Genomic DNA, 15935 nt, shown 5'->3' on the forward strand with positions numbered 1-15935 from the left:
TGGCGCGAGCAGTCAAGGCTAGTTCAGAGGTGATGTAAGTTAAGCATTTGTGACCATATACAGTAACCCAGTGACAACGCTACAAATGGACACCACTCGAGGTTTTATATAAAAAAATAAGTATACTTTATATTGAGTTACCACAAGACCAATAAACGACAAAAAGAATCCACAGTACTATCAAATTTCAAGAGTTCTGGTTAAAACTGTGTAAATCAAAGTTCTGTGTGAGTCGGTAGCCTTGTCCGGCTACAGCGTGCTGGAAGAACACAGAGTCTAACAAATCCAGCGGACTGCGGTGGTCCGGGCCCACTCAAATGGCGAAAGACTCAAACACAGTACCTTTTCCTTGGGGTGGCCGGCACAGATGTGCGAGCCGGTTACGGTGATCATCGCGGTGCAGGAAAAGAAAGCGTTGCAGGCCACGGTGTCCCTTCTGTTGCGGTGCAGGCTACGGCTCGTTGACAGCGTCGGTGAGCTCAGAGCTTGCGTTGTTCGGGGTGGACGTTGCTCATTGCGGTGCTTCCAGCTTTACGGTGCGGTGTTTGAGCCGGAGTTCGGGAGCTGGCGTCGGTTAGTCCGGCCAGCAGTCTGGGTCGGGTGGTGCATTGCGAAGTGTGCGAGGCGGTGCCCAACTCCGGTGCGCTCACAGGACTCGAAGTCAGCAGCAGTGACTGTGTCGGTCAGACCAGTTCGATTTGGTGTAGCGAGGCATTTCACGTTGCGGTGTCCTTCCAGTCACGGTGCAGGCTACGGCTTGTTGACGGCGTCGAGACGGAGTCAGTGAGTGCAGAGCTTGCGTTGTTCGAGGCGGACGTTGCTCAATGCGGTGCCAACAGGACACCGGGCCGGTCGTGAGAGTCGGTCACAGCTCCCTGCCTCTGTAGCCACTGGAACAGTAGCAATTCACAAAGGCTGGTGAAGTCCACTGGTCCTGGGACCAGTCATGAGCAAGCTCTCTTCCAAGCCCTTGAAGATCTTTTTAGCACAAGTTGAAAAGCAAAGGTAACATCCACAAAGTCCTTTCTCCTCTCTAGGCAGCCAGGCAACCACTGCAAGCCAATCCCCCAAGCAGCACTTTAGCTTGGGAATAGTCTCTCCTCAGTTTCTTCAGGTTTCTTCTCCTCAGCAGGGGTTTCTTCTTGTCAGTTCCAGGAGTGATCTAATTTCATCGGATTAGGGTCCCCATACTTATACCCCAAAATCCTTTGTTCTCTGAGGGGAGAGGGGCCTGTGCCCAGTTCAAGCCAGTTCTGAAGCACTCTGTTTACCAGACTTCTCCTTCCCTTTCACAGCACAGGGCAGGCACATCCGACGCCCCACAGGAGGTGGAGCCAGCATTGTGGAAGGCAAGTACAGTCCAGGAGCACTTTGTTAACAGTCTTCCTTCTCTTCTTTCAGTGTGCAGGGCAGAGACATCAGACGCACCAAAGGGGGTGGAGCTAGCACTGTGGGGGGCAGGCACAGTCCTATTCAGGTCCCAGGTGCAACTCCTCCCTCCCATCTGGTTACAGATCTCCCTATTCACCACCGGGCTGCCCCAGCCTGTCTCCTATAATTCCCCAGTCCTGTCTCGCACAAACCCAGACAAGGAATACACAACCTAGCAGAGGCGGGCCCAAATGGTTAGGCAAGCAAATACCTACTTTATAAAAGTGGTATTTGCAAACACAGGATATTAACATACACTTTACTAAAATATGTATTTTATTATTCTGAGTCCAGGCATACTAAACTAGAATTTCTACCATGTACTCTGAGTCTGCTAGGAATATAAACATGTAACAATCCAGCAACCCATTCTAGCCTATGGAGAACAGGTAGCCTTGCAATAGTGAAAAACGAAAATGGCTGTAATTCACTATTAGGACATGCCACACACATCAGGGCTTGTCCTACCTTATACTTACAATGCACCCTGCCCTTGGGCCTACCATAGGTGTGACTAATATGAAGAAAAGGGAAGGTGTAGGGACTGGCAAGTGGGTGCACTTGCCCAGTCAGCATGACAGTACCAGACTGCACGCAGGCTCTGCAATGGCAGACCGTAGACATGTTTTACAATGCCGCTTCTGTGGGTGGCAGAACCAGTGCTGCAAGCCCACTAGCAGCATTTGGATTTACACGCCCTGGGCACACTAAGTGCACTGTACTAGGGTCTGACAAGTAAACCAAATATCCATTCATGGACCCACTAATCAATACATCAATTTACAGTAGGGAGCACTCGCACTGTGGCACTGGACAGCAGTGGCACAGTGCCCAAAGCATCTAACACCAGACAAACACATGAGGTAACAGCAAAAATGGAAGGGAGACCCACGCCAACGGTGCCAGGTCTAACAGCCACTCACTTAAGTAGCACTTTAAAATGTCTCAGGACTGCCTTGCAGAGCCTGTGGGTGCGGTTTTAAACTGCTATTTTAACGTGGCAAGTTAACCCTCTTTCCAGGCCCACACCTTCCTTTTTAATACATACAAGTCACACCTAAGGTGGGCCCTGGACAGCCCAAGGATAGGGTGCAGTGCATTTAAAAAGTAGAACAAGAGGAGTGGTGTGGCTCACTGGTTAGAGGCGGCAGACCCAAGAGCAGAAGTCAGCCCGGGACCAGGATTCAATTCCCGACGCGACAGGGTCGTGGACCAGGGTCAGCGGACTCGATAATTCTCGCCTCGGTGCCCACTCTAACCAGGGGTCCCACTCGGCAACTCTGGGCATTAGCTTGCCTAATCTCCACAACGGCCCCCCCCAACGCTGGGGATACTTGGCTCCACCTTGGGGATTCCCAGCAGGGACCATCCCACAGGGAAAGCCAGGACGGGTTCCCCAGCGGTATACAGCACCGAGATGCCCCCCGGTGATTCGCGCGCTTTACAAAAATACATACATAACACGCACTTGTAAGTTTTCACGTGTCCTAGTTGTGAAATAACTCTTAAAATCATTTTTCACGACTGCAAGGCCTATCTCTCCCATAAGATAACATTGGGAATACCTTATTACATTTTATAAGTGTAATTTACAATTGGGAAGAAATTGGGCACCCCAAGTTTGGTGTCTCTAGAATCACTATTTAAAAATCACAACTTATGGTAAAGTATGATTTTAAATTATAACATTTTAAGGGAAGAGTATTCGATCTCAGGTTCCTGAGAAATCTAAGCAGTTTATGGTCCATTAAGTTGGAGAGATGTGGTTGCTTTTGGTTGAAGATCTTATGTAAGATCTAATTGTTGCATAATTACTTTTATCATGACTAAAACTATAATTTGCCAGTGCAAAAAAAGTCTGATTTTAAATTTTAATTCTGAAAACGCCACTTTTAGAAAATTGCCATTTTCTTACTTCAGCCATTTGCTGCCAGCTGCCTGTCTCTGTATATACATCTGGGTGGGTGACAACTGGGCTTAGCACATTCCTTCTAGATAGCCATGCAAAATGGGAGCTTAGGTGTGACTCAATGGGCCTTAATGGGCCACTAGGTGGGTTTACGGTGGGGCAGAGCACATCACTGCCTCACTTATACCTGAATAAGCTGTGTTCTGTCCACACACAAAAGGCTACATACCCCCTTGTAGTGAACCTGGAGCCAGGGGAAGATGAAAAGAAAGGACCTCTGTGCCCTTCATAGACCCACTTCAAAGGCACAACTGTGTAGTAGTACTGAACCTCTGACAACTACACTTCAGACACTACTAGACCTGTGAAGAACTCTGCCAGGAGAAAAGACTTCTGTGCTGCCACAAGGACTGCCAATCAGCTGGACTGCTGCTCTGGAAGAACAGCTTTTCTGTTGTGCTGCCCTGAGGTGGATGAACTGGATTCTTGACTTGAACCCAAAGTGATCTTCAAGGGCATGCTGGTTTGTCTCCTGTTTTGAGACTCAAGGATATCAAAGTTTCACCCCCCGGTCCTGTGCCTGGTCCACTGAAGTGGATCCAGGTGTGGCAATAGTGAAACCAAAACATCCTCTACTGCTTGAGCAGAATCAACAGATCACTGCTGTTGCAGGAACATAATTGGTGTATCGCACTTGGAACCAGTGCATCGCCATTGGACCTGAAGCATCAGAACCCTTGCATTGCTGCCAATCCACAGAGATGATCAACGCATCTACTTAACTATGTGAAGAAACCTGGCACACCAGCTTTGGAATCAACTCATCTTGGACCCGGTTCTTCAACAGAACTGGCACATCGCCATCATTGAGTGGAGAAAATCGACACATCGCAACGACTGCGGGATCTACATGGACACATCACCTGACTGCACCGCACATCTCACTGTTGCATCCAGGATAAAGGTACTTTTGTTCAGCAGGCTTGCGTGGCTCCTGTACCTGGCCTGCGCTAATTTGCAGTTGGCCTGAACTGTTGACTTTGCCCGGGTCCACTGCAACCAGATAATTCCCATAGGCTCTTATTGCTTCTAAGCGCTATTTTCACTTTTATTCTTTGAAAATTATATCTTGACTTCCACTTATTGAATTTTGTCATTTTGGTCTTGTTTCATGTATAAAATCGTAATCTATTTTTCTAAACGGGTGTGCGGTCTTTTTGTGGCGTTTTCACTGTGTTAATATTTGAAGTGTTGCACAAATATATTACACATTGCCTTTTAAGTTAAGCCTGCCTGCTTTGTGCCAAGCTACCGGAGGGTGAGCACAGGGTAATTTTTAAAGTGTGTATCTGACTTACCCTGACTAGGATTGTGGCTCCTGCTTGGACAGGGTGCATACCTCTGTCAATCAGAAACCCCATTTCTAAAGTGCGTGTTGCACTTCTGTCATTTAATGCAACACAAAAGAATGCAAAGGCTTTAATGAGATTTACGAAGCCAGACAAAGCCACCTTGCATGGCTATGCATGGCTTAGTAAACCCAGAGTAATACAAGGAAGCACAAATTGAATTAGGAAGTTGTTCCATGGGTTTTTGCATACATCCACTCATAAATTTAGGCCCATTCTCAGATTTACAGAGACTTGTAAACTTGGTAATGCTTTAAAATCGTTCTCCTTCACAACAGACGCATAAGAAGGAGAAATATCTTCATTTTTTGTAGCACACATAGAAAGGGGAAAATGCCTCAAAGATATGTTTTTGTGTAGGAAGATGTGCCTTTCTAGTGCAAGGGTGTCTGCTTTGGCGATAGGCGGCACTCACTTCACCAGTGCACGGAGAGAGCAGGAACGCGCCATATCTTAGTATATCTTGCTGCATTGCGTGCCTTTTTCATGAATCTGCCCCCTAGTATCTATCTGCTGAAGGAAAGACCATGCCTTAAACCTCCCCAACTCCTATGATACATTTCTGTACAGAGGTAAAAGGACAGGTAAATACCAGAATGAGCAGATTTTGTCGTTGAATACATGAAATATATACATGCTATGCCCCCTTTTATGGGTCAATCTTGTAGTAGGGGTTGATTGTTGCTCATGTTAGATTCCAAAACCCGGGGATTAGAGTTTTTTAATGTGTTTGATGAATATAAGCCTATATCTCTGGGGAGGTCCTATTTGGGGCTTACTTTGTGTACAACACTAACTCACATACACTAGAGATGGATTGACACGAAAATGTGTTTTCTCAAAAACCTGTAAAAGGGGTTAAATAAGTAAATATTGGAAACATTTAAGGCTTAAAGGTTTGGCATATAGGAAAAATAAATAGGGAATAAATTAAATTAGTCAAGATGAATACATTGTGCACTTATCTTTTAGGCTGTATCTAACATTGTTTGCATTAGAGCAAAAACAATGGAAATCCACTTGCACCGCAATGAACAGGGGATTCCCTATTATGTACAAATGCTTGCATGGGAGCAGCAAAGGTATGCCTATCATGGTTGTTGTGTTATTAAACATTTTGTGGTTCAAATGGAGGAGAACTGACACTTAGTTGCCACATTTGGATTTACAATGTGGAGCAAATTCTCTTCATTGAAAACTTATTACAAAGTCAGCTTGCTCCGTTTATTGCTATTGAGAAAAACAAGTTGTAACATGTGTGTAGTTATCCTTACAGTGATGGCTGCTAAAAGTGGTGGATGGACCACAGATGTCAAACACAGGCAGTTAGAAGTTAAATGTATTGATCCAAGAGCACATTTCAAGAATCAAGACCGGAAGACTCCTCTTAAATCAAAGCAGATTAGTACAGGGACATTGGTCGAAATTGGGGTATTTTACTCAGGGGTTGTTAGAGTGTAATATAATATTAAAAAACAATCGTTCTGAGGGAATAATGTCAGTTTGTTACCCAAAAAACAGAATCCTTTAGGACCAGATTGCCAAAATGACTAGAGACCGTGTTAGACATATAGGGTTGTTAACAGTTGAAAGAAAGCAGAAAGTGGGTAGGGACCATAATCAGACAGACAGCCATTGTCAAATTATCAATGCATAGGGAAAAGAGAAGGCCAAATGACATGATCAAAGCAGCAAGGCTGTTCAGGGTAAATGTGAATTAAGGGAACAAGGCTGATGACGTTGGTAATCCCAAACTGCAATGAAATGGTGCAGAAAGAGAAATATTTTATGGGTCATGTATATAAGAAACAAAAGTATCCAGTTCAAGGGGGTGGCTGTGAAGCTTCTGAAGTGGATGCCATTGGGTCGGGTCCAAGATGGTGGTGGAGTAGGATGTGTTTCTCACTCCTACAGCACCCAGGCCTTTCACTCACAGTGTCTAGCAGTGTTCCGGGCTCATACTAAACAATGAATTCCCCAGCCTGGATTGCAGAGAGGGTCCAGAAATGGGGGGAAGTCCACAAATGGACAGATGAGCTGTGCAATTCTTAAAATGGTAGCTACTTAAGCCTTAGTATCCAGGCCACTCTGCAAGTAGCCCTCAAACCATGCCTCAGCGGGACAATTGCACAGGTTGGCGACCGCGCTACCAGGGATCTCCTGCCTCACAGCTGATGACCGTCCTTTGCCCTCCTGTAACGACAGATGCCCGGGGCCTCCTGGCTGTCTGCATGACGCCGCCCAATGAAGACTAGCGCCATCCACCAAGGTTGTCCTAGCTTCTTTGGTATACCCCTTCCTGTGACCTGATAGGTGCGTTTGGAGCACCGGGCCCTCAGACAGCAATCACACCTCTGGGAAACCTCCTCAATCCCCAGCATGAAAAACCCTGTGGGACGCCAAGATTGGAAGCTGTGAAACCTGCTGCCTGACATGAGGGGGCTGCACAGGCGACCTGGTGAGTGCGAATCACACTGCATCACTGCATCACAGTCACATCACGGGTGGGGGTAGGCTCTGGACTGCCTTTGGCACACCTTGTAGAGACTGCAGCAAGTGGAGATCACTACGAGGTGCCATGCATAGCCATACTCTCTTCTCCAAGCCAGAGCCAGGGTCCCTATGCTGAACTCTTGCTCACACTTAGACCTGGAAAACATCTCTCCGCCATATGGACCACTTCAGGCTAGCACCCCCTCGGCTTCTATTGAATAAGACAGCTTAGAGAGTAATAACAGGGTTTGAACACCCGGCACAACCCCACCTCCACTATGGCTGCAGCTAACAAATTATACCTATCTGTATAAAAAATGCTCACCCGCTCCACTCTGGTCCTTGCCAAAGTCTCAGTGCCTTGCTCGCTGCCCCTCACACAGACTGATCTAGAAGGGGCATCATACTCTGACCAAGCCCTGGTGACATGGGCGTTCCTAGGCTCTCGACTCGCTAAAGACCGATATCCAAGCCTGTAAAAAAGGACTTTCTCAAGTCATGGAAGACCTATAAAAATACATGTTTTCAGTGGGGGAACGAGTCTCTACTCCAGAGGACAATGAAATTACAAGAGGTGAGAAAGTGGAAATGCTACACCAAAAAATCATCCAACTAAATGAATAACATGATTACCTCAGAGCCCAAGCAGAGGACCTCAAAAATAAATCACGCCGCAAGAATACTCACCTCCAATTGGTCCCTATCGGAGCCGAGGGCTCAGAATTCCGGGATACACCCAGGCGCTCTTTCACTCAATTTTGGATTGAGAAGAGGACACAGATCTACAGCTTGATAGAGGCCACCGGGTTGGCAGATCAGTGGGCCCCAACACCGGGCAGCTGGCTATCCTAGTCTGTGTGCAAGTCTTCCAAATTAAAGAAGACATTCTGAAGGCAGCCAGAACCAAACAAACTATCCACTTCTGCGGCCCCACGATTAGTCTTTACCAGGATGTCTCACTCCTCACTTTCCAGCACCTCCGTGAATGTAAACCAATACCCAACTATGCACTCCAAAGAGATGTCCTACAGCTGGGGGCACCCCTTCAGGTTGGTATTTCGTTGGGAGGGTCAGCTCCACCAACTCATGACACGGGGATGTCTGCCACGTCCTCGGCTTGTCAGGCAAATCATCGTCCCGAACCATGACTGGCTCTCCCTGGGGGTCACCCCCTCGTGCACTGTTGTGGCGGAGGGCAGGAAAGCGTAAACAGTGCCCTCACCCTCGTCAGGAAGAGCGCACACAGATGCGCCAGGCAGTGGAGGACATCCAGCCTTCAGGTACAGGCAGGGCCATCCCATGACAAGCATCCCACTCTCCGTTTGTCTCTGGGCAACACATGCCGAGTCGATCAACCTCTTACTTTATATGGCCAGAGGTAGCGGAACGGTGATTGTCAACACACACTATTGGACTAGCATCTGAAAACTGCCAGCCTAGCCCAACATGAAATCTTCCTTCGACGATGGACTTCTCCACATTATGATTATGTTAATGTTATTAGGGAAATCTTTTTGTAGTTTTTTTTTTCCTTCAGTGCACATGGTCTATTCTTTGCACCAATGGGCATACTGGAATGGTCTGGATTTCCCCATGTTTCCCCATGCAGCCCGTTTTACTCCCTGGATTCACACTAGCTCGTTATGCCCCAACACTATGACCAACATTCCTGGAAGTTAAAGTAGTGAGAGAGCGCCAAACAGAAGTAAAATATTTGTAGGGGTGTATCATATGTACAAGTAGTTAACACCCGCATATATAGAGGATTTACTAATTGTGTTCAAATGCAATGTAGGGTTGAAGACTAATGTAATTGGTATTAGAAATACATGGAGAGCTAATGTTAAGAGTTTTGAAAATCAATAATGCCGTTTTAACATAGAGATGTCGTTTGATGTGAAGTCTTTCACTAATAAGAGATGTGTTTTAATAGATCACCATTGTGTCTTTAGATCTGCTTTTTAAAATTCATAGTTGTACCTTTTTTAGAATGTATTATGCTTTAAAGATGGAGGCTTAAAGAACGAAAGATATTGTACATGTTAGGATGTTGGGCCTATAAACGTGCAGAGGCCCAGCTCATGGAAATCGTGTAGGCCTGATAGAAAATGTCTTGCTTAGCATTAAATCGTAGAAATGTTTTGAAGAAAGCTGCCTTTAGCTAAAGTAAAATTGCAACATTAAGAAATTGTGAGCCTATTCACATGTATTCCTTTGCAGGTGCAGGACCAAGTAGATAGTGGAGTAAAAGTATGAGTGTTAGGATACTAGACTCAGACGTGGAGGAGTAGCCGAGTAATTCAAGGAAGCAACTTGAAGCGAAGGAGAGCCTGGGACCCAAGGACGTTTTAACGGACAAGGATGGAGAGGTGCCATAATGGAAAATTTTGGAAACCAACACCTTCAAGAGGGGCGTACCTGAAGGCGTGTCGTACGCATTGTGGGGTTTTGTATTAGGGACAGCACCCCGAGGGAGGAGGCAGAGCAGATGAGCTGAGGGACGAGAGGGAGCGGTTGGTTGTCAGAGAGCTTAGCTATGACTGAGGAGACTCTAGACTAAGTTGTGAGAAAGTGAGTGAACTTCCTTGGAAGTCACCACAGCTGACACCTTTATAAGGTTGGGCTATTGTTGAGTAGGGATGTCACTTAGTATAGTGTAGGGACAGATTAACCTGAAATTATATCTTTTTCAATGCATACTAAAACTCAGGTTATAGCAATTCTTGTTCGCCTGATGATTCTTGAATTGATTCTTGTATTATTCCTAAGCCGGCTGAGACTCTTCCGTAGGATTATGTTTGTATTAGTGCCTGTTTATCTTCTGAACCTTTTGCTGAGGTGTTTATACCTTCAGTTGTTTTTGGCTTTGTAATAAATCTTCAAACTTAGTCCTTAGTTGGTGGTTCTTTGGGGGAAACAATGGGAATCGTTGAAATGTATTGACTATTGGTGGATAGATTGCCTAATTCATTCTATGACAGGTAAAAAGGTCCAGTCGACCTGTGACGGGATTTCCGGAGAATGGTAAGCAGACTCTAGAAGGAAAATCCCGCCCTTACAGTTGGTAGCAGAGGATGGTTTATCTTCTGGAGTGAGGGTAATCTAGAGTAGGTTGAGATTTCCCCGAGGCCCATAGAGAACCAATGACGAGTGTCCAGAGAGTCGCGGACGGAGGATGGCGTTCCATGGAAATTGACAGAGAGTGACGGTGCGGCGGAAAGCAGCAGGTCGTAGGAGAGTGAGTATGAAAAGGGTAATGCGTTGTTAGATTGCGGTGTTACGTTTGTATTGTTGTATTGTATTGTCTTGCGGAGTTGAGTGCATGTAGTGCGAAAGGAGATCATGTTGTGAGCGCGCGCAACCAGGGAAAATCTTAGGCTCAAGGGGAGTTTAAGTTGTTCGGGTGTATCGAACACCCATAGTAATTGTCGACCATTGTTAAGGGGGTCATGAGGTACCATTGATCGCCCGCAGGACCGAGATAGGGGGAACGAATGTGTGAGTGCGTGGGTAACAGACGCTGGTCGGAAGTTGCCGTGAGTTTGTAACCTATCAGTGAGGCGATTGTCCGGTCGTTTGTGGACAGACATTTGCCAGTTCGGTGACAATTACAGTTAGACTGTGGACGTACAGTCAAGGAAGTGGTTGCTTGGTCGGAAGTGATCATTTCCAGTGTATGATTGGGACGCATGCGTGACCGGGAGACGAGCGGAGAGAGGAGGGGAACTGCTGCGAAACGGAGGCGAGTGACGTCAGAAGGAGCTGCGCTGGGATAGGGCGGTTAGTGTGGAGCCGCGCTGGGATTGGTGGATTGTCATCGGGAAGTAAAAGAGCGCTGTAAACAAAAGAAACGTTGTGGTTTTCATCATGAAATGCTTAAAAGTGTTGTGAAATTGTTTTAAAGGTGAAAAGAAGTTAGAACCTCGGGGTGGGGAAGAGGCTCCACCCGAGGATACCCCAGCCCATTATATGGCTACGAATGTTGGGTTGCATACCATATTGTGGCTTGAGAATTGGTGTAAGGTGACTGACGGAAACGAGGAATTGACTTTTCCTAAATACGGACATTTAGATTGGAGGTGCTGTATCAGTTAAAAGCGATTATGGCTTCGTTGCGGCCTTTGCCCAGACCAACACAGTTTGAAGCACTAAATGCGTGGATCAGGGCAGCCCATGAAAAGAACAGAGATAGGAGACAAGAGAGAGTGAAAAGATCAGTTAGGGCGGTTCAAGATGCGAGATGGGATGCAATGGCCAAGAGGTGGAGAGTGCAGACCATCGAAGGGGACAGGTTGTAACCGTTGTTGGTCAATACAGGGGATGAGCAGAGAAGGAGTACTGAGGATGAGGACAGTGATACAGACGACAGCCTGATAGAGAGACTGTTGTCGGAGAGACCACCCCTATATAACCCTGAGATGGAGGGAAGGCAAACATCAGCAATGGGCAGGGAAGCCTCTGTCGTGGACGGTGGAGTCCCAACGGAGAGCGGCTTGAGCCCCTTAGGGGACAGGTTCGGCTCGGTGGAGGGAGAAAGGGCACCTCAACTTTCTCCAAGGACGAGAGTAGTGGGAAGATTTACGGTACAAAATGTACAAAACGAAGAGGGTGTCGATTCTCAGAGACTGCCAGACGCTCTTACGGTACCCGTTACCATAGGTCCCATAGTATCAGTGTACAATCCAGAACAGACACACAGCGAGGGTCTGCCACAAACAGAGAGAGATAGAAGTGTCAGTGAAGGAAGGAGTAATGTGGCGGATGGATGGAGCCAGTTGCCAAGGCCTTTAGAAAGAAGCACCCCTTTGGCAGCATCGGCAGACTCATCTGGAGATCAGGGGGGTTTGAGAGGACCGATGGACTTGAGAGGACCACGGCCAAGGTCACTTAGAGAATTCAGGCCTGTTTTGAGAACTTGGGAAACGATTGCGGATACCCAGAGAAACAGGTCGAGGAATGATTTTGACAATGGAAACCAAGAAAGTAGGGGGGTGTCTCACTGTGCGCCTAGCGAAAGTAGGCAGGAATGGGATAGCGGAAGTGTGGAAAGTAGGGGGACGTCCCACCACGCCCCTAGTGATAATAGACAGGAGTGGGATCGCGAAAGTTGGGAAAACCGAAGGGTTCCCCATAACACACCTGAAGAAGACAGACGAGGGAGTCAGGATTGTGGAGGGAGGGGCTCTAATGGAACTTCTAGCCAAGGTACATTGAGGGCGGCGATAAAGGCAAGAAGGATCGATGTGATGAGACTCAAATCAGAAGTGGAGGAAATAGTGGAAGGCACATTGCCACTAGAGAGAATCGAACTCTATGAACCAGATGAACTGTTGTTTGTGGCGAAAGATGTTACTCGAAGGGCTAGGACAGCTCATGAGAAATTGTCTGGATTAGCGAATAAGTATGCTGTGGATTTGTCAAGGACGAAAGCATTACAGGGTGGCCATAGGTTGCAGTACTTGGACCAAGATCTAGAAGAGAAGAGGGTGATCGGATTAAAAACTCACATCAGGGAATTGGTTGTGGGACTGCGAACCTGGGTCCAATTGTACAAATGGGAAGAAAGGTGGTCAAAGAAAAAGAGTGTTAGGCGAAGTGCTATTGAGACATCTCCGGGAGGAGGGTTGATGCATGTGGAGGCGTACCCCTTGCGGGAGGTGGCTCACGGGGGATATGTACATGTACCCTGGAGTAGGGGAGATTTGGCTGCCTTTACGAACTCGTTTCCGAAGTTGCGCGAGAGTCCAGTGGAATGGTACAAACAGGTAGAGAGGTTTGTTAAGATGTCAAAGGTACTGTGGATTGATCTAAACACACTGTTTGACATTGTGGTTCCAGGAGACCTGTGGATAGCATGTAAGGTCAGTGTTGAATGGCCCACTGTGGAGCCAGACCGAGATGCTGCCACGAATGGACCCTCACCCAGGGTAATAATAAAGTATGAGCAGGCGATCACGTGGTTGAAGACTAAGGTACCACCACAGGACATTGACTGGGTGAAGATAGATCGGACTAGGCAGGAACCGAAGGAGACAGTTCACGAGTATTATGAGCAACTATTGCAGATTTTTAAGCAGTACAGTGGATTGGATGTGATGGATCCAAAGGATATGGGACAGTTTGTGTCTAAGTTTGTTCTAGGACTGAGACCTGATATCTGTCTCATGATACAACAACATTTAATTTGTTGGCAGAACAAGCCTCTGGACGAGATCTTGAGGTACGCGAGGTATTGCAGTGACGAGATAGACTCTAAGACAAAGAAGCTTAAGGATAAACTGATGTTGGTCCAGATGCAATCGGGAGGACAGGGTCAGTCAGGAGGTGGAACATTAGGGAGAAAACAAGGGGGAGAGAAAAGGGACAACGAGGAAGGCCCAAGACTAATGATAGATCTGGCGACTCTGAAAAAGACGACCAAGTGTCATCAGTGTCATGAGGTCGGACATTGGAGACGCGAGTGTCCCCATAACCCAGAAAATCAAGGACAGGAAGAAGAGGAGGAGGAGGTTCAAGCCCCTCCGGTACAGAAAGTAACAGTAACCAAGTTCAAGACGGCTAAAGGAGGGACTCCAGCCCCTAGGGCTCCGGTTCCCCAGCCACCGAAGATTTTGGCAGGTAACAAGGTTTGCAAGCAGATGCCTTTCATAGTAGAAGGGGACGAGTACTATTACTTTGACCCAGTGACAGGACGGTGCCTGAGTGGGGAGGAGGACTGTACCCTCGGGGCAGTTCTGGAGGTAGACCAGAGGGGACCATTCATAGAGGCTGATGTAGATGGACATCCCACCACCTTTTTGGTTGATACTGGTGCTACCCGTTCTACTGAACGGTCTGCAGTAGTCCCCAACTTATCCCTTTCAGGACAGACTATCCAAGTTGTAGGCGTTGCAAAGAGAAGAATGACAAACCCACTGACTGAGCCAGTCCCAGTGAAGATCGGAAGTTTCAGGGACAAACACCAATTCGTAGTGTGTGATTCCAGTCCTGTGTGTCTGTTAGGGAGAGATCTCCTGTGTAAACTCAATTGTACCATCTACTGTACCCCCAGGGGAGTGGAGTTGCAGACAAATGATGATGATGCTGCCTTTAAGGTTGCAAATACGCGTGTGTGCATAGAATTGTATCCTGCTTTAACTGTGGAGGAACTCCCTTGGGATTTGAGGGATACAGTCTCACAGGAAGTGTGGGACTTTACAGGAGAGGAGATCGGTTTGATTAAAGGAGTAGAGCCAGTTAAGATTCAAGTAAGGCCGAATGCTGAGTTCCCAAGAACACCCCAATACAAGTTGACTCCGGAAACTATTGCAGGAATAAAACCTGTGATCGAATCCATGATTAGACAGGGAATTCTGAAGGAAATCATGGGCAGTCCATGCAACTCCCCGATCATGGGTTTGCAGAAGCCTAGCGGGAAGTTTAGGATTGTGCAGGATTTGGGAAAAGTGAACAACATAGTTGTTCCGTGCTGTCCAGTGGTACCGAATCCATCAGTGATACTGTTCCAGATACCGTTCCAAGCTGATTGGTTTACTGTGATTGATCTGTGTCAGGCTTTCTTTTCGATTCCATTACATGAGGAGAGCCAATTTCTTTTTGCGTTCAAACTGGAGAATCGCGCCGTAACGTGGTGTCATATCCCTCAAGGGTATACAGAGAGCCCATTGATCTTTAATCAATTGCTGAAAAGGAATCTTGAGGGTCTGGTACTGCCGCAGAACGCCGTTCTCGTACAGTACATAGACGATCTCCTTGTTGCGTCAGAGACAGAAGATGCTTGTAGAATTGACACCATTGCTTTGTTTAACCATTTGGCAGAGAATGGACACAAGGTATCCCCCAACAAGTTACAGTACTGTTTGTCTGAAGTACAGTATTTGGGTCACAGGATAGAGAAGGGAAAGAGGAAAGTGTCGCCTGACAGGATTGAGGCGATCATGAGAATGATGGTGCCTTCGACCCAGAGAGAGATTAGGATGTTCCTGGGTATGGTTGGCTACTGTCGCCAGTGGATTGCCAATTTTTCCCTGAAGGCGAAACCATTGCAGAAACTGACGCACAAGGATGTAAGTGATCCGGTACCATGGGACAAGGATTGTATGATGGCTTTCCTTGAGCTGCGAGAGGACTTGTGTCGCGCTCCGGCTCCGGGAATGCCCGATTACACCAAATCATTTTCACTGTTCTGTTGTGAGAGGGAGGGGTGTGCTTTGGCAGTCTTAGCACAAGATCATAGAGGAGTCCGTAGACCAGTTGCTTACTTCTCGGCTACCTTAGACCCAGTAGCAGCAGCGTTGCCCGGATGTCTTAAATCCGTTGCCGCAACAGGTGTCAGCATTGAAAGGTGTGAAAGCATTGTGATGGGTCATTCACTGACGGTACATGTTCCCCACTCAGTGGAATTGTTGATGACCAGGACCAAGATGCAGCACTTGACAAATAATAGGCTCACACGCTACAAGCAGGTTATACTTGCTGCGGAGAATGTGACTCTTAGGAGGTGCTCGGTCTTGAATCCTGCTACTTTGATGCCATTACCAAATGCCTTAGACGATGATTGTGAAGACCATGATTGCCTTGATGTGACTGAACTGTGCACCAAACCCAGACCGGATATTGTTGATGAGCCACTGGTAGACCCTGATGAAATTTTCTTTGTTGATGGCTCATGTGTAAGGGACAATACTGGTCAG

The sequence above is a fragment of the Lissotriton helveticus genome, chromosome 8 (assembly GCF_964261635.1).
Source record: "Lissotriton helveticus chromosome 8, aLisHel1.1, whole genome shotgun sequence".
NCBI classification, from domain to species: Eukaryota; Metazoa; Chordata; class Amphibia; order Caudata; family Salamandridae; genus Lissotriton; species Lissotriton helveticus.